The sequence below is a fragment of the Dermochelys coriacea genome, chromosome 10, assembly GCF_009764565.3.
Source record: "Dermochelys coriacea isolate rDerCor1 chromosome 10, rDerCor1.pri.v4, whole genome shotgun sequence".
Classification (NCBI taxonomy): domain Eukaryota; kingdom Metazoa; phylum Chordata; order Testudines; family Dermochelyidae; genus Dermochelys; species Dermochelys coriacea.
Genome location: NC_050077.1, coordinates 68,751,464 through 68,770,820, shown reverse-complemented (window position 1 = coordinate 68,770,820; position 19,357 = coordinate 68,751,464). Strand labels below are relative to the sequence as shown.

General features: G+C 41.2%; 2 long non-coding RNA genes across 4 annotated transcripts in view; one reads left to right on the top strand and one right to left on the bottom strand.

Annotated features, from left to right (window-relative positions):
• Nucleotides 1-19,357, bottom strand: part of LOC122456112 — a 131,045-nt gene that overhangs the window by 66,709 nt on the left and 44,979 nt on the right. The window lies entirely within an intron of this gene.
• LOC119862786 overlaps nucleotides 1-19,357 on the top strand; it is a 60,777-nt gene that overhangs the window by 37,073 nt on the left and 4,347 nt on the right. The window lies entirely within an intron of this gene.

Sequence of the window (19,357 nt, the reverse complement as noted above, 5' to 3'; positions counted from 1 at the left end):
AATTTGGTATCTTCAGGAACACAGTATTAGCTTTGTGAATGTTACCTGTATCGTTGTGATCCTACTGCATCACTGTCTGCAAGAACGAGTAACTAAAATCAGTTGGAAATGATTACTGTGAATAGTGGGGTGAGTAAACTCCTCCAGAGAATTACTATCCCTAGAAAGAATTGGTTCAGAATCTGGTTCAGACTGGGTTGCAGACAAACAAAGGGCTTTTGGTCTAAGAGCCTGAGTTTAAACTGACAAAGGGACCTTCATTCTGATCCAAGAAATGGACATTACCCTTTGACCAAGGGGATGAGGGGCACACCTTGTTGAAGGGTTGGAAGGATTGGGACCTGCCACCTCCCATGTGGAAGTACAGTGACTTTGTGTCTCTTACATGTGAGTTTAGACCTGTTATTTTAGGTCTCCTCTGCAAGGCTTTTATTCTTTAGTAGCTGAAAGCTTGTGCTATCACATGGCTGATGTCTAAAGCTATGTGTGTAAGAATGCTGAAAATAGCTGAGAATTTGAAAAAATGGATGGTGACAGACGGCAAGTCTCAGCGACACTTGAATAGGGTGATATTCTCAACAAAAGGAGCTCTCCACCATTTTGTAGCAGTTTCTGTCATTCACACCGCTTCAGACATTCTAGGCTTCAGAGTGACGTTCAGGGTTGCTGTTCATGCTGGTTGTGTTGTATGGGCAGTTGTGCTGCAGTGGGAGAGTTATGTGGATTTGTGCATGCAGTGAAAGAGGGGTGTGGCCTGCAATAATGGGCTATGCATAGGGTAATTGTGTTTGTGCTAGGGGCAAGGGGAGGGGGAGGAGTTGCACTGGAAGATGTGTTGATTTGTGCAGGTGGCAATTGGATGCATGCTGCAGTAGTTAGACCAAGTAATATACAATCTGTGCAGTCTCATACAACCAATGAAATTGTTGCACTACAGCTAATTTGCATGCAAGGGTGGTGGATTGGTTGATTAACCTCTAGTTATTACAGTGGTCTAGGACTCTTGGCATGGCCTAGGGACATTCCATATTGTAGTTGTATACATAGGTATCATTTATAAAGTCAAGATGGCTGTTAACTGAAAAAGTGGACGATAAACTGCAAAGTCCAGTGATGATTTAACCTGGTGATACTCTGAACAAAAGTTTTTAAAAAAGCTCTCAATCATGCTTTATAGCTCTTTTCCTTGCTTCACACTGACTCAGACATTCTATACTTCAGATTATAAAATTCAAGGATTATCAGATTAATGTACTTGACTTTGACAGACTCGTTTGGCTACTTGTAAACAGTAGCCTACACGGTTCATAGCCTTTTCAGAGAGAGCTAAGTGCAGGTCTTCAGTCAGACAAGCAAAGAATCAGAGAATTTGCAAATCTGCAGCCTAAAACCCCAGCCAGGAGGGGGAGAGACGTGGGCCCTGCCCAGAAAGAGATGGCTATAGGCTTAAGACCCAAGAGGGAATTCCATCAGCAGACTACGGAAGGTATCAGAAGTGCAGTGACCCTGAAAGCTATCTCATTATCCTCCTAAAAATCCTTTGCTATGATGCCTACACAAAAAAAGTTGACAATTGTTAGACTGCTGGTGCTCGGATACCAGTGTCTTAAGTTGACTAATATTGTCCCATTGTTTCCTTGTACTTCTGCATCCATCTACTGTCTTGTATTTATAAACTTTTTGGAGTAGGAACTTTTATGTAGTGCTTGTACAGCACCTAGCACAACGGAGTCCTGGTCCAGGAACAGGGCTCCTAGGCACTATGGTGATGCTAGGATGAATTGTTTTGTGGTGACCTAGAATCCTATTTTCGACAACTCCGACTCAAGGAATATTTCCAACACACCTCTGACCAACATATTAACCCACAGAGACCTTCCTACCAATACTACAGAAAGAAGGATTCTGGGTGGACTCCTCCTGAAGGTCAAAAAAGCAGACTGGACTTCTACATAGAGTGCTTCCGCTGACGTGCACGAGCTGAAATTGTGGAAAAGCAGCATCACTTGCCCCATAACCTCAGCCATCCACAATGCCATCCACAGCCTCAGAAACAACTCTGACATCATAATCAAAAAGGCTGACAAAGGAGGTGCTGTCGTCATCATGAATAGGTCGGAGTATGAACAAGAGGCTACTAGGCAGCTCTCCAACACCACTTTCTACAAGCCATTACCCTCTGATCCCACTGAGAGTTACCAAAAGAAACTACAGCATTTGCTCAAGAAACTCCCTGAAAAAGCATAAGAACAAATCTGCACAGACACACCCCTAGAGCCCTGACCTGGGGTATTCTATCTGCTACCCAAGATCCATAAACCTGGAAATCCTGGACGCCCCATCATCTCAGGCATTGGCACCCTGACAGCAGGATTGTCGGGCTATGTAGACTCCCTCCTCAGGCCCTACATTACCAGCACTCCCAGCTATCTTCGAGACACCACTGACTTTCTGTGGAAACTACAATCCATTGGTGATCTTCCTAAAAACACCATCCTAGCCACTATGGATGTAGAAGCCCTCTACACCAACATTCCACACAAAGATGGACTACAAGCCGTCAGGAACAGTATCCCCGATACTGTCACGGCTAACCTGGTGGCTGAACTTTGTGACTTTGTCCTCACCCATAGCTATTTCACATTTGGGGGACAATGTATACCTTCAAATCAGCGGCACTGCGATGGGTACCCGCATGGCCCCACAGTATGCCAACATTTTTATGGCTGACTTAGAACAACGCTTCCTCAGCTCTCGTCCCCTAATGCCCCTACTCTACTTGTGCTACATTGATGACATCTTCATCATCGGGACCCATTGAAAAGCAGCCCTTGAGGAATTCCACCATGATTTCAACAATTTCCATCCCACCATCAACCTCAGCCTGGACCAGTCCACACAAGAGATCCACTTCCTGGACACTACGGTGCTAATAAGCGATGGTCACATAACCACCACCCTATATCGGAAACCTACTGACCGCTATTCCTACCTACATGCCTCTAGCTTTCATCCAGATCATACCACTCGATCCATTGTCTACAGCCAAGCTCTACGATATAACCGCATTTGCTCCAACCCCTCAGACGGAGACAAACACCTACAAGATCTCTATCATGCATTCCTACAACTACAATACCCACCTGCTGAAGGGAAGAAACAAATTGACAGAGCCAGAAGAGTACCCAGAAGTCACCTATTACAGGACAGGCCCAACAAAGAAAATAACAGAACGCCACTAGCCATCACCTTCAGCCCCCAACTAAAACCTCTCCAACGCATCATCAAGGATCTACAACCTATCCTGAAGGATGACCCATCATCACGTCAAGAATTATAACATTCAAAAACCAATTGGAGAACACTTCAATCTCTCCGGTCACTCGATTACAGACCTGAGGATGGCTATCTTTCAAAAAAATAAAAAACTTCAAAAACAGACTCCAACGAGAGACTGCTGAACTGGAGTAATTTGCAAACTGGATACAATTAACTTAGGCTTGAATAGAGACTGGGAATGGATGAGTCATTACACAAAGTAAAACTATTTCCCCATGTTATTTCTCCCCCCTACCCCACCCCCCATTGTTCCTCGGATGTTCTTGTTAACTGCTGGAAATAGCCTACCTTGCTTGTCACCATGAAAAGTTTTCCTCCCTCCCCCCCTGCTGCTGGTGATGGCTCATCTTAAATGATCACTCTCCTTACAGTGTGTATGATAAAACCCATTGTTTCATGTTCTCTGTGTGTGTGTGTGTGTGTGTGTGTGTGTGTGTGTGTGTGTGTGTGTATATAAATCTCCCCTCTGTATTTTCCACCAAATGCGTTCCATGAAGTGAGCTGTAGCTCATGAAAGCTTATGCTCAAATAAATTTGTTAGTCTCTAAGGTGCCACAAGTACTCCTTTTCTTTTTGCGAATACAGACTAAAACGGCTGCTACTCTGAAACCGATGAATTGTTTGTAACATGTAATTCTGGGGGCAACTAACTACTTCTGGACTTGTCTACACAGCGCTTTAATCCACACCAGATGGGTATAAATTTTGTCTGCACTAACATATTGCATATTAAGTGGTCTGTGTAGGTCCTGCTGGCCCACACTAAAAGTTCCCTAGTGCATGTTAATTTAGTTCTATTTGAAACTAGATTACATTAACTGGCCCATGTGTACCCTTATGGCATGCCCTAATAGTTCCAATTAATGTGCAACATTTGAGTGCAGACTAAATGTTACACCTATAGCACCATGTGGACAAGACCTCTGATGGGTGTTGGTGGAGTTAGTATACACAAAAGCGTTTCATTGTGGCAAGCAGAATAGTAATGCATGTAGGCATTTAAAGTGCACGTTTATTTTAATCATAGATATACAGAATACAAATTATAGAATAAAGAGCTTTTGGAAAAAAAATGGGAAACATATTGAGAAAGACTAAGGCAAAGCTGAGCCCCACCCCATTGTCAGGTTCTGGGGAGCAATCCACACCAGTGAGGGTTGTATCACTGTCCTGCAACCCTGAGGACCTCAAAACGTTCTGCTGTTGTAGCTCCTTTGTCTGGATGCTTCCAGCCAGCATATGAGCATGCACTGAGTGTCCATGTGTTAAACTGCTCTGATTCAGCATCCTGCTAGTCACACCACTGCCATACTCTGGCCTGCACCAGCTTTGGTTATACCTGGCAAGATGACACTTCCCCCCCCACCCCGCAACATCCTCCAGTCCTGAATTTTCCGCAAACTAAGTGCTCTGCAATGCCCAGCCCTCTTTTGGGCCATTCAGAGATATTCAGGTTTGTTTGTTCCTTTAAAGATAAAATACCCTGCAGCTTGCACATTTACTGGAGTTAACATTCATTTAAAACAGCACTGTTTAAAAATAAAACAAGTTTATCAACAAAAATGCTTTTAATCTAATCTAAAGGAGAAACTATCAACAAATGGTGACAAGCAAAGAAAAGCAAAAAAAAATATAAATGCTTTTTTAAGAGGCTATGATCTAACAAAACAAACTACAGGGTAGTTTCCTTATCAATCTACCTTCCAGCAAGATGGCGGACCACCCCCATGATTAGGATCCCCCCCAAAGTCCAAAGTGCTCAGATCTCTTGTCTTCTTAGGGGAAAGAGCATTTGGGGTTCTTTGCCCTGGTCTTTTAAATGGATTCTTCTGAATATTACCCCCCAGAGAAAAGTTCATCCAAGCTTGAGGAAAGCAACCAAGAGTCTGTTAGTGAAGGAAGTTTAATGCTGGTTTCTTCCTTCACTGGTGTTTGTTAAAATACAAATTGATCTCTTTCCTCCAATCCCCTCCCCCTTCTGGCTTGATAGTCCTGTTTACCTGCTGTGGAAATTGTATTCCTGTTGTCTCTTAACGTACCTTGTAAATAGCTTCCAGGTACCACACATGCCTTCGTCTAGAGTGGGCTAACTGTAGCACTCCACGGCAGACACATTTTGATAGCAATTTCCAATATGTTTGTAATTTTGAGTTTGTCCTCTGTATGTACACCACACAGTATTAATGATCTGTATATTAGCTTTCTATTAATACTTTACATGACACCTTTTGGATACAGATTAGGACATTAGTGAGTTGGGGTACAGTGAACTGGGCAAGTCAGCTGAAACTCACTACCAGGTACCATTGAGCCCCTTGGTCTCTTACATTGGGATGTTGTCAGGGTCACATCTGTGTATTGATTTTCATGAACTCTCATAAAAACTTGTTTCCAAAGACAGACCAGACAGCCACAAGTGGAGTATTAACATTGAGATAAAAATATTACAGAGAAAAACAGATGCAAACCACTGCTGCTTGTGGATCTAGTAAGCGACCTCTGTCTTAGCCAATTAGTTGAACAAAGCTTTTTGAACCAGTGTGGCCAACATAGCAGGACTCATTTCCTAAATGTATTTCCCCAGAAACAGGTCCTAAATTAATTTTCTATGAGAACCTCAGTATCTAGAACAAATAACCGTGTGCTTTATCCAAGGGATACTGCACATATAACTTAAATCAAAAGTCTGATTTTTTTAACCCTCTGACTCCTGTCTCCGCAAATATCTTGCGTCAGATAACTCGGCACTATTCTATTTTGAACAGTACATTGGCATAGGAGCAGGATGGATAACATGGATATGGGTGGGTCCCACTTCAGGCGATCTGTGCTTTAAATCCATCAACATTCAAGTGGTTGAAGTATGTGTCATAATGCCAGTTTAAATCAGAGAAAAACAGCACATTCCAGTACTGTAGGAAGAATATTCCAAGCCACATACAATCATTTTACTTGTGGAAATGTGTGTGGTTAAGCTTGCAAAGCTAGCAGAGAGTTTAATTATACACATGCAATAGGTTCTTTACATTGCATCTTAAAGCCTAAAATTCTAACTAACTATTTGTTTGATTTCTCTAGTTATTCTGTATACTGAAACTGAAAGTAATGCCTGGCTGGAATTGTCCTCCATCTACTCCATTTAAAAACGAAATAAATGCAATTCCCAGACAATTCTAAACTTGAAAAAAAAATCTCAAGTACCAAGCAGCATGACCTTTAGAAAATGCCGTTCTGGGTCCAAACGAAAGCAAAGGAGAAGAGTCCACACAAAAGAACACTGACAGTATTTGCCTTTCTTGAAGAGCTAGAATTGTGACTAAAAAGTATTTTGCTGTAATTTTAACATCAGCCAAACTGAAAGTTGAGAATCACAGAAGGGAGCAGGAAGCTGAAGGTCAAAGTTCAAATTTGGCTTGCTGAGTCATGTGGTCACACTCAGTAATAAAATGCCTCGGCTCTCTTCATGCTGAAGAGCCCCCAAAGTGCTTTACTACTTTTATATAAAAACTTAATTCCTCCATTGCTAAAAAGCAACCATCTCTAGGATGGAATATGGTAGCTGTTTAACAGCATATACCAACACTTCATAATTTAGGGCAAGATGTGAATACCATATGCAGCTGAACCCACAGGGGGATTTTAGTAGAAAGGATGTAGCTGCCCAAATTAGAATCTGGACAAGACACTTGGGCTAATTTTATGCCATTACTCTAGAAGAAAACGCCAAGAGATTTTGAATAAGTGGAATTGAGAGTACTTCAGTTTCATCTGTAAGATGCCAGTAAGATACAGTCCTCACTAACAATGCTGAGACCTGGGTTCACTAATGATTCAGAGACCACCACCACCACCACCACCTTCTGAACATCACCAGTACTTGTGTTTCCCTTAGCAGTGTGTCCTGAGCTGGGGGAGGTGTGCTTAAAGAAAGTCTGGTGGTGGCAACAATTTTATTAAGAGTAAGGTGCAGGCAGTTCAACTGAGCTCAACTAAGACTGCACATATAAGCTGGAGAGGAACCATCCAGGTTCTGCCTGGTTCCATGGAAACTCTGTCTCCAAAGATGTGAAGCAGGATATTGTATTACAAACATGATACATCATCAGGTTGATCATACCTTGAGAGTCTGACAGGTAAGCTTACAGTGTTGCAAGCGGTCAGTGGATGGAATAGCCTTACACATGACTATCCTCCACTGCCTTGCACCTTGTGTAGTTATTTTCACCTGTGCAAAGGGAGCACATTATGCTAACAAAGTCACAATGGTAGCCTTTTACACAATCACTATAAAGGCATAAAGGACTACACAAAATATAAAGTAGTAGAAAATTAGGGCCATAAGTATATAGTCACAAGAATCACATACTTCAGCCTCCCACCAAAATACTGACCTTCCACAAACCCACTTAGGTTGTGGGATCAGAGCTGATCACAACACCAAAAGCAGAAGGGCTCCATGACCAACAACCTCCTCCACAAAAATGTAGTGGTGAATTTACTGAGAAAGGGATGTAAATATCATAGCCTTTATATTCCACATGCAGAACCAGCAGAAGCTTTTCTACTTTTAATCACTTCTGCTAGGTTTAAAAATTCAGTATTTCAAGGGCAACACAAAGTGCCGGTCCAAATTTCAAATGCTACACAGTTTTGGGATGCGAGATGGGAGGTCCACTCACTGCTAAGATAGCGCCTCCTCCTGATCACTCTGGGGAATAGCTCACAAGGGCTACACCCCTTCCTGTGGTTGCATGCCAGCCTCCACCTTTCTCTGGGCCTGCAGCTCCTCTCTCTCTCTCTCTCTCTCTCTCTCTCTCTCACCACAAGATCACCAAATAGTTCATCTTTCTAGGGTTGCAAAAAAGAAAAGGAGTACTTGTGGTACACGGCTGCTACTCTGAAACCGGCTTTCTAGGGTTGGACAGTCTCTTCTCCACAAACAGGCTCAGTGCCACTTCTCCAGTAACTGGTTGGGGAATCCGAGACCACCCTCCACTCCAGGTTCTAGCTCAAGGACCCTCTAGTCAGCTGTCAAGGTCAGTTCAACCCCATAGCTTTCTGCCTTTTCCTGAGCCCTTTCCTAATCTTCTGGCTCGCTCACTCGTACTCTCTCTCCCCCTCCCTCCTCTAGCTCTGCCAGCTACACCACTCCCTCCTTCCAGGGAGCAACTGCAGGCTACAGGTCTGCAACCTCCAAGCACTCCTTCCAGGGAGTGACTGTAGCCTTTCCCAGCAGCCCCACTTTCTGCTACCTATTTCCTGTCTGTATAAACCCAACCCAGCTCATTCCTCCCCAGCTGGGCTCCTTCACTCAGTCTGGGGATTACTTAGCCACCTAATTCCTCTCAGCTGTAGCCTGTTGGGTTAATTAACCCCCTTCTTAGTCTTCATTAACACTTTCAGGGCAAGCATGGGCTGAACACCCCACCACAGGGTATACAGAATCAGTTCAGCCTTGCCTCCAAACAAGATGACCTTTTAAAGTTTATTAGGAACATGCAGTCAGATTTTCAAAAAAGAGTTCAGGCTCCCATCGTGACACTTCTGGTCAGATTTTCAAAAGTGCCCAGCCAACAACATGCTGCACTCTTAAAAATCTGGCCACCTATCTTGGTGCCTCAAGGGGAACTAAACAGTTATGAAATTATGGCCTGATTGTGGGTGCTGAGCACTTTAGAAAATTCTGCCCATATTGCCTTATCTTCCAAATAAAAAGGAAGTTTAAAACTGATGAATGCTTGCACAGATGAATGGTGAACAAGTTAAGAGAAGGGCTATGCACGGTTCTGGACATTCTTTTACTAAATTTTGCTTTGCACTTGGCTCAACTTGGGATGTGGTTTGATTTGTTTCATGGGACCAAACATCAAAAAGTGGCTTTACAGGTAAATAAATATGAATAAAGTCTGAGGAAAGAGGGTTGGGTTTTTTGGGTTGTTTGTGTTTTGCTTCTTCCTTGTCCCAACTGTATATCCTCCTCAAGTTTAAACAAAAAACTAAGTTTTACAGCAAGAGAAGGAGAAAGGTAGAGGAAAACAATACAATAGACTTAAACATCTGAAATCTTTGCTTCCTGTGCTAAAGGTAAGAGTGGCCCCAGAAGTAGAGTTTCTCCTTCGCAAGCATTTTGCAGTAGTAACAAAAAGCAGATAAGTAACGGAGATAGCTAACAGCAAGCATATTTCCTCCATAGCCTCTTGAGATCTCAAACCTCACTTCTTAATTACCAACCAATTAGTGAAAATAGAGAAGAGTGAGAGACAGGAATTAGACACCCCCCGCCCAATATAGATTTAAGAGCAACCTACCTAAATGAATGTTACTTCACTTGGGAAACAATTAGAGTCCTGCCAGTCACTCTGGTCTATTCCCACAGCAACAACTACTTCCAGCAACCATTGTTTTAAAACTGTACAGCAGGTACTCTCCCTTGTTGACCTCTCAAATTCCCCACATAAGGGATTTACTTCTTCCTGCCCAACACTGTATTCCCAAACATCCTTAAATAGTCTCCCCAAGCTTTCATTCCTCTCCCCACTTACACTAAATATAAAAAGAAAAAGGAGTACTTGTGGCACCTTAGAGACAAACAAATTTATTAGAGCATAAGCTTTCGTGAGCTACAGCTCACTTCGTCGGATGCATTTGGTGGAAAAAATCTGATGAAGTGAGCTGTAGCTCACGAAAGCTTATGCTCTAATAAATTTGTTAGTCTCTAAGGTGCCACAAGTACTCCTTTTCTTTTTGCGAATACAGACTAACACGGCTGCTACTCTGAAACTAAATATAAAGAGCTGCCAAAACATTACTCAGAGGGAAATGATGCACTCTTTCCATTGTTCCATATACATCCCAACATTTAAGCACCTATGAATTAAAATGAATGGATGGATGGATCATATTTGAAGCCAGATGGAAGGAGGCAGCTCAGGCAGAGCATGGTGGGGGAAAACTCTTCAACAATCCCCCTCACATCAGTTTGTCGGGGTGGGGGAAAGTAGTTGGGATTTCACCACTGCCAAGAACAGAATGCATGAGCCCCCACAGAAATCTTAGGGAATCATCAGGAAGCCATCTGAAAATGGCTGGCATACCATAGCACTCCAGAGACCTGATGGCAGGGGAACAACACCACTAGTGTGATGCTGGGACCCTGTTTTCCCAGTGGAGTGGAGGAGACCACAACTGAATGTTTTCTGACAGAAGTAGGGGTGCAGAAACGCTAGTAAGGTGGCAGAAGTCTAGTTGATGAAGAAGTTTTCCTCCTGCAGAACCTTAAGTTTCCAATAGTAATTCCTAACTTGAGAGGTCATTGCTGTGTCAATACTGGTTCCTTATGGCTCATCTTTTGCAAAATAGTTTATTCAATACCAACAACCTTTGCCATGTCAGTATGAGTTCAGCCTTTTCTCTTGGTTCATAACCCCAACTCTGATGAAAGGGTATCCAATGGATTGTTCAGTTTTTAGGCTGTGTAATTCCACATGTGTAATTTTGTACAATTTTGCCCATTCGGTTCCAAACCAAAGCCACATCAGCTGTTGTCCAAAGGTCAAATCAACCCCTCAAGTATGCCTTTTAAAAGGCATTAAGTAGGAATCAATACTAGTTGGAAGAGCAACTCTAAACTCTAAACACAAAAAATAGTGAAAACAGAGTCCATTTACTTTGTTTCATCATAAATTAAGCAATTAAAATTAATGCTCTTCTGGACCATTTGCCTGAGCATGCTGTCAAATTCCTCTTCCGGTGTAATTCTATAGAATGAGCAGAGTTCTTAGACGGACTACGAATTCAAGGTTTGCACCTTGAAGAACACAACTGGGCAGGATACCCATAAAAAAATGCTGCCAGAAAGTACAGGCACTTATCAAAACTGTTTGATCTTGAGTGGGAACTGCCATGACACTTCAAGAGAAGTGATTTAGTGATCTTCAGAGATGGAATTTGCAACTCCGTCATGTTCCAGTCTCAGAAACCCACAGATGCTATCATGTATAATAATTTTCTAAAAGGTCACAAAATAGGGCCCCGACAAACTGTGATAGAAGTAATGGTCTTCAGTCATCTTGGAATCCTGGATGCCCCATCATCTCAGGCATTGGCACCCTGACAGCAGGATTGTCTGGCTATGTAGACTCTCTCCTCAGGCCCTACGCTACCAGCACTCCCAGCTATCTTCGAGACACCACTGACTTCCTGAGGAAACTACAGTCCATTGGTGATCTTCCTGAAAACACCATCCTGGCCACTATGGATGTAGAAGCCCCCTACACCAACATTCCACACAAAGATGGACTACAAGCCGTCAGGAACAGTATCCCCGATACTGTCACGGCTAACCTGGTGGCTGAACTTTGTCACTTTGTCCTCACCCACAACTATTTCACATTTGGAGACAATATATACCTTCAAGTCAGTGGCACTGCTATGGGTACCCGCATAGCCCCACAGTATGTTAACATTTTTATGGCTGACTTAGAACAACGCTTCCTTAGCTCTCTCTCTAACGCCCCTACTCCATTTGCGCTAGATTGATGACATCTTCATCATCTGGACCCGTGGAAAAGAAGCCATTGAGGAATTCCACCAGGCTTTCAACAATTTCCATCCCACCATCAACCTCAGCCTAGACCAATCCACACAAGCGGTCCATTTCCTGGACACTACTGTGCTAATAAGCGATGGTCACAAAACACCACCCTATACCAGAAACCTACTGATCGCTATTCCTACCTACATGCCTCCAGCTTCCATCCAGGACACACCACACGATCCATTGTCTACAGCCAAGCCCTAAGATACAACCGCATTTGCTCCAATCCCTCAGACAGAGACAAAACACCTACAAGATTTCTATCAAGCATTCTTAAAACTACAATACCCACCTGCTGAAGTGAAAAAACACATTGACAGAGCCAGAAGAGTACCCAGAAGGCACCTACTACAGGACAGGCCCAACAAAGAAAACAACAGAACACCACTTGCTGTCACCTTCAGCCCCCAACTAAAACCTCTCCAGCGCATCAAAGATTTACAACCTATCCTGAAAAATGATCCCTTACTCTCACATATCTTGGGAGACAGACCAGTCCTTGCTTACAGACAGCCCCCCAACCTGAAGCAAATACTCTCCATCAACCACACAACAAAAACACTAACCCAGGAACCTATCCTTGCAACAAAGCCCGATGCCAACTCTGTCCACATATTTATTCAAGTGACACCATCATAGGACGTAATCACATTAGCCACGCCAACAGGAGCTCATTCACCTGCACATCTACCAATGTGATATATGCCATTATGTGCCAGCAATTCCCCTCTGCCATGTACATTGGCTAAACCAGACAATCTCTACACAAAAGAATAAATGGACACAAATCTGACATCAGGAATCATAACATTCAAAAAAACCGGTAGGAGAACACTTCAACCTCTCTGGCCACTCAGTAAATGATTTAAGGGTGGCAATTTTGCAACAGAGAAGCTTCAAAAACAGACTCCAAAGAGAAACTGCTGCGCTTAAATTTATATGCGAATTAGATACCATTAACTTGGGTTTGAATAGAGACTGGGAGTGGCTGGGTCATGACACATATTGAATCTATTTCCTTAAATTAAGTATCCTCACACCTTCTTTTCAACTGTCTAAATGGGCCATCTTGATCATCACTACAAAAGATTTTTTCTCCTGCTGATACTAGCTCATCTTAACTAAATTAGCCTCTCAGTCTGTATGGTAACTTCCAACTTATCTGTATGTGTATGTATATATCTTTCTATATGTTCCATTCTATGCATCCGATGAAGTGGGCTGTAGCCCACGGAAGCTTATGCTCTAATAAATTTGTTGGTCTCTAAGGTGCTACAAGTACTCCTGTTCTTTTTTCAGTCTATAGAGTATCTGCTTCACTATTTTTCAATGTCTTCTTTGCTCCAAAATACTCAACTTAATTCAATTACAGACCCCAATACAAATATCTTGGGCCTAACTTCCAGAGCACCTACATCTCCCATTGACATGTCTCTGAAAACAAGAGCTGCTAAAATCAGAATCCTGGTTATCTGTGTCATAAAATAAAGGGAAGGGTAACCTTTCTGTATACAGTGCTATAAAATCCCTCATGGCCAGAGGCAAAACCCTTTCACCTGTAAAGGGTTAAGAAGCTAAGAGAACCTCACTGGCACGTGACCAAAATGACCAAGATACTTTCAAATTGAGAGTGGGGAGTCCGGAGGGGGGAGGGGGAACAAAGGGTCTGTCTGTCTGTGTGATGCTTTTGCCGGGAACAGATCAGGAATGCAGTCTCAGAAACTCTGTTAATTTAGTAAGTAATCTAGCTAGAAATGCGTTAGATTTCCTTTTGTTAAATGGCTGCTAAAATAAGCTGTGCTGAATGGAATGTATATTCCTGTTTTTGTGTCTTTTTGTAACTTAAGGTTTTGCCTAGAGGGATTCTCTATGTTTTGAATCTGATTACTCTGCAAGATATTTACCATCCTGATTTTTACAGAGGTGATTCTTTTACCTTTTTCTTTAATTAAAATTCTTCTTTTAAGAACCTGATTGCTTTTTCATTGTTCTTAAGATCCAAGCGTTTGGGTCTGTGTTCACCTGTACAAATTGATGAGGATTTTTAATCAAGCTCAGGAAAGGGGGTGTAGGGCTTGGGGGGATATTTGGGGGGGAGACATCTCCAAGTGGGCTCTTTCCCAGTTTTGTTTAAACACGCTTGGTGGTGGCAGCATAGGGTTCAAGGACAAGGCAAAGTTTGTACCTTGGGGAAGTTTTTAACCTAAACTGGTAAGAAAAAACTTAGGGGGTCTTTCATGCAGGTCCCCACATCTGTACCCTAGAGTTCAGAGTGGGGAAGGAAGCTTGACAATCTGTAATAGGTATTTCAGTTCAAGTAGAATTTCTTCATCTCCTAGTTGTAGTTCAACTGTACTCCATAATATGGTCTCCGGCTTTCAGATATCTGCCCTCCTAGCCTAAATCTGCTCCCTCTGGCCAGCCATATCTTCCTCCCTAGCTAAAATCCTCATGTTAAACCAATCTCTCATCTCAGATCCATGATAATTCTCAAACAGCCTAGATAAGGCTTTGGCACTTTAATCTAGAATATTTGGATTGGTTTTGTAGAATCCTAGAATATCAGGGTTGGAAGGGACCTCAGGAGGTCATCTAGTCCAAGCCCCTGCTCAAAGCAAGGCCAATCCTGCAACTAAATCAAAGGTTTGCATCCTTCTTTCCCCACAATTTTTTAAAACGATATCCTGCCAGTAGTATATCAGTATTTCTGTTTCAACCTCCTGCACAAAGCTGATCAAACACAAAAAACAATTAGCAAATATTTTCAGAAATAAATGGGGTGAGAGTTGGGTTGGCTGCTATTTTTTGCTCATTATTTGGCTGGCAGATAGATATGCATGAAAAATTTTTGAAAAACACTAAAAGCTTCATAAATTTCAGCATTTCACAAAATTCAATATTTATCTGACATTTGCACCAGAAATGCTTTACTATCTCTTTGATTAGCAGCTTAGAATTTGCTATTTTCCTGTTTTAAAAGGGTTCAGGCATCCATTCACAGAACAGAACCTATGTCCTGTGAACTGAGGCTCAGAACTGCAAGGCCTAACCAATTTAGGCGGCCGAGGTCTCTACTCAAAATGGATTTAGGCACTTAGGAGCCAAAAACCAATTGACACTCAATGGGATTTAGGCTCTTAAGTGTTGATATTCTTTTTGAAAGTGAGACTTTGGCTAGTCACTTAAGCCCAGATTTTTAAAAATTTATTTAAGCATTGTAGTAATCAGCTTGCAATACCGATTGCTATAATGCTTAAATAAATTTTAAAAATCTGGGCTTAAGTGACTAGCCATACACGGCAAGTGATGAACAGTTAAAATGAACAGTTCACAAAACACCCCTTGATAAAAATCTGGATAAAATGCATTTCCAGGAACTATTCAGGAAATATTAAACGTATTAGCAGAATTCAGGATCTGTTTGCAAACAGAAAACGCAGTGAAGAATTCATCCAGATCTAGCCGTGGGCATTGTATCATCTTTGATTGGAAGATGACCAAAGTGTGATCCACATCTCCTTGAATCCAAGTGCACCAGTGCATCATCTCTAACAAAACAGCATCCCAACAGTCACAAGTTCTCAGTCACGGCCCACTTCAAAGCCACGGATTTTTATTTAAAAGAACTATAATTAGCACAAAGTTTTCCTGCTGGGCATAAATTCTAACATCAAAAGCTCAAACACTCTTTTAGCCTGTATAGACGCAAGGCCAGTGCTGCTCCCAATTAGGCCAGGACAGAAGCTTGTAATAACTCAGTCTTTCACTGGATTTAGGCTATTTCCCACGACTCTATCCAAGTGCAAGAAGGCAGGCCTGTGTTTGAATGTAATAGAGCAGTCACTTTGGCAAATCCTTGAGTGAATCAGCAGTGGAAGCCCATCATCCCAAGTAAATGTCTGAACTGCTAGACATTGATTAATGCCTCCCTCTCATCCACAGGCCCAATTTTTCCAAGATATAGTCCAATATCTCTTTCCAAGATCACTTGAGTTTTCCCAAGGTGATCACATTTCATTCCAAAATAAGACACTGAGCTTCAAGCCATGCCTCTGACTGGCTGAAAGCAATCAAGATGCTGATTGTGGGCATAAGAATCAGGAGGTAAAAATATCTCCAAAGCAGAACAGCAATAGCTCAATTACAGCTCCCAGATGTTGTCAACAAGGGACTGAAAAGAACGGAGGCATTAGACAGTTCAAATGGTGTCTGGTTAGCTCCTAAGGCCTAGCTGAGCACAGTATGCTTCGCCACTGTGCCCAGTTAATCAATCAAAAATATTTTTAACTTTTTTTTATTTTCACTATAGGCTTTCCCCCCATAAATATATCAAATCAGTATTACATAAAAAATGGTTCTCTTTTACCATCAGCACCAAAACTACAAACCTTACTCTCTTGTTAAGACAGAAGTCCAATATATTAGTGCAGTAGAGAGCAGTGAAGGGAGGACAGGCAAGACAGAAGATTTGCACTGCAGGCAAAACCAGTGAATGGCAGCACACTTGCCAGCTTTGCAATGAAAGTTACACCTTGAATTCACCACGTTCCCATAACGCCATCCATTTTGCCACCAAAATGGGCAACATCTTTCTATGAAAATTGTGAATTTGCACTTTGGAGCAAAACATGCAATAGTCATAATTTATTCAAGAACAACATAATTTTGCCTTTTTTCAAACATACAGTCCAGTTGCTGCTGGTGAAATTTCATCCATGACCAAAGTTGGAAATTTGTAAGGTGACACACAGATAGACTTGCACAACTCCTGTTACAGCCAACTGGACACCCACCTTTTAAACAAGAGTTCTCGGAATGGAGGTGGGAAGATTCAAGGACATTTTTGATAGCAGCATTCAGAGGCACATAACCACAGCTTTGAGCACTCAGTCTTCTCAGATCCCAAGTGTAACTTTACAATTTAAACCAAATTGGTACAAACTGGGAAGCAAATAGAGTTCTTGTTCAGAACTTAAATCTGCACTGCTTGAATTCAAAACAGTAAAAATATAATAGTTTCCCTATTTGTTCCTGTCTGTTCCCATACCAGATGATTATTAATAACCTTCACCATTCTGCTCTTACTTATTAGCACCCTTAGCTGAAGATCTCAATGTTGTTTGAAAACCATTTGAAAAGCCAAACAGCCCCCTTGGGATGTATGTAAATGTTAATTTACCTTGTGTAAAGTAGAGGTAAGTCAGAAATAAGTTAAGTTGAAACCCATTCCTGTGCATAGGGCCAGCACAAGTTGAATTTAAATGGGGCATAGACCTGGAGCTGACCTTCTTCAGAGTTGAATTGCACATAGTCATACAGCCAAGTGTGCTTTAACACAGGTATTGAAGTACTGTCTGCATGCTCAATACTATTATGAATAAAGTATACATTACATAGGTACAGAAGTATTGGCAGCTTTTATTACAAGCAACAAAATCTGCTGTGCACGTATTAAAAAAACAAATCTGGAAATACTATTTTATATTGATGTAGCAAATTTCAGTCCAAAGCACCTCACAAACTATAGGTCCTATCCTGTGATATGCTGAGCCCCTTCCATCCTCCATTGAGGCCATAAAAGGAGTTCGGGGAGGGGGGGACCTCTTCTCAGGATTGATTTTATACACACACACAAACACACACACACACACAGCACAGAAATGTAGCCACTTCTGGTGTGCAGAACAGCAGTAAGATGTATAGCAAATTACATACTAGGAAGGAATACAACTAGTAGAGCTGAGTGAAATTTTTCATTTGAAATCTTTTTTCACTGAAGATACAGATACAAAACAATTTATGAATTTGCGTTGATTTTGGCAAATTGTTGCCGGGGGTGAGGGGGGGGAACACATGCAAATTGGAAGAGTCAAAACTGTTTGGCATTTCCAAAAAGAAAGGTGACAACATAGAATTTTAGAAAGTCTTGTCTTTGTGGAATTTCCTTCAATGTTACTATAAAACCCCAAGTTTTTAAAACCTCCAAAATTGAAATCGAATATTTTGTTTCAGGTCAAATGAAATGTTTTGGTCAACACAAGACAAAAACTTTTGATTTTTTTCTTTCACCAAAAAAAAAAAACAAAAAACCAAAAACGGAAATATTTTCCTTTCTAATCAAACCGAAAGTATTTTCCCCCCAGTTCAGCCACTGAACCAAATAATAAATAAATTAGTTAATCACACAGCTCTAATAACTATTGCAGATTGCGTAACAGTGGGTGGCAAGTAATACATTTGGTTAAAGATCCTTACAAAAAGTGTTATCAAGAGATCTTTAAATCCACAGAGAACAAAAAGAAGTCCTCATTATTCACTCTGCCAAGCCAGTGTTTTGCTGGTGTAACTCCACACAATTTCAATCAGTGAGAAGAAATGTTCTTTGTTTTCAGAGAGTTTATATTTACCAGACACCAAGGTCTGGTTAAACTTAAAAACATCTCAAATGCAATTGACAGCCCAGTTGGTGTAATAGAGTACTCTATCATATTTGATATAATTTCAGTGCAATTGCCTCATGAAAACAACAAAAACTAAAATATTGAAAAGCATAAAAATTCTTTAAAAGAAATGAATGCATCCTAAATCTTCAGTAAAAGTGTCTTAGATTAAAGGTCAAAATAAACATTTAAAAGATTGAATTTTGCTACAGCCCTCAGCCAAATAGAAGAATTACACTCAAGTCAGTTGCAGAATTATTACTATTAAACAGGAAAAAACATGTCTGTCTCATTTGGTAAGTTCTCAAAATCTTGCTAGAAAGGTAGAAAACTCAGCTTGGATAAAACATTAGATTATGTATTCAGAATGCAGATCATCTACTTAGGGCATGGAGTTTATAGCCACAGTAACCACATTGTACTATCTGCCAAAGCTAAATTGAAGCTCAAGTTTTAGAAGGAAAAGACACAGTAGAGAACACATTTATTTAAACTTGAAAAGATGAAAAATGTTTTAATACCAGAAATTGAATTGTATGTGATGTGATAACACAGGTCTTCATGAACAAACTAAAAGTAAATAAAAAAAAATCAACTGACTGTAGATGGTTGATGAAGTGTGGCATAGACCATTTGTGAAACTCAGTCATGTCATATTGATACTTCACATATTTGATAGGATATCAAGTTAGTACATTCTGCCACCTTCATATAAATAACCTACTACTGCAATTTGTCCCTAGTAGATCAACAGGCAACTTGATGCCTGACAGCTATACAAAGCAAAACAGAGTGTCAGAAACTAACACGGCTGCTACTCTGAAACCTGTCAAAAATGATAGTCCAACAATATGAAAGGGAGGTAAATATTTATTGTTTTACTAGCATAGCATCTAGAAACCTTAGTCAGGCTCCAGGACCTCATTGTGCTAGGTGGAAATATAACCAATATTTATGTAATAGACATGTTATTCCTTGAAGA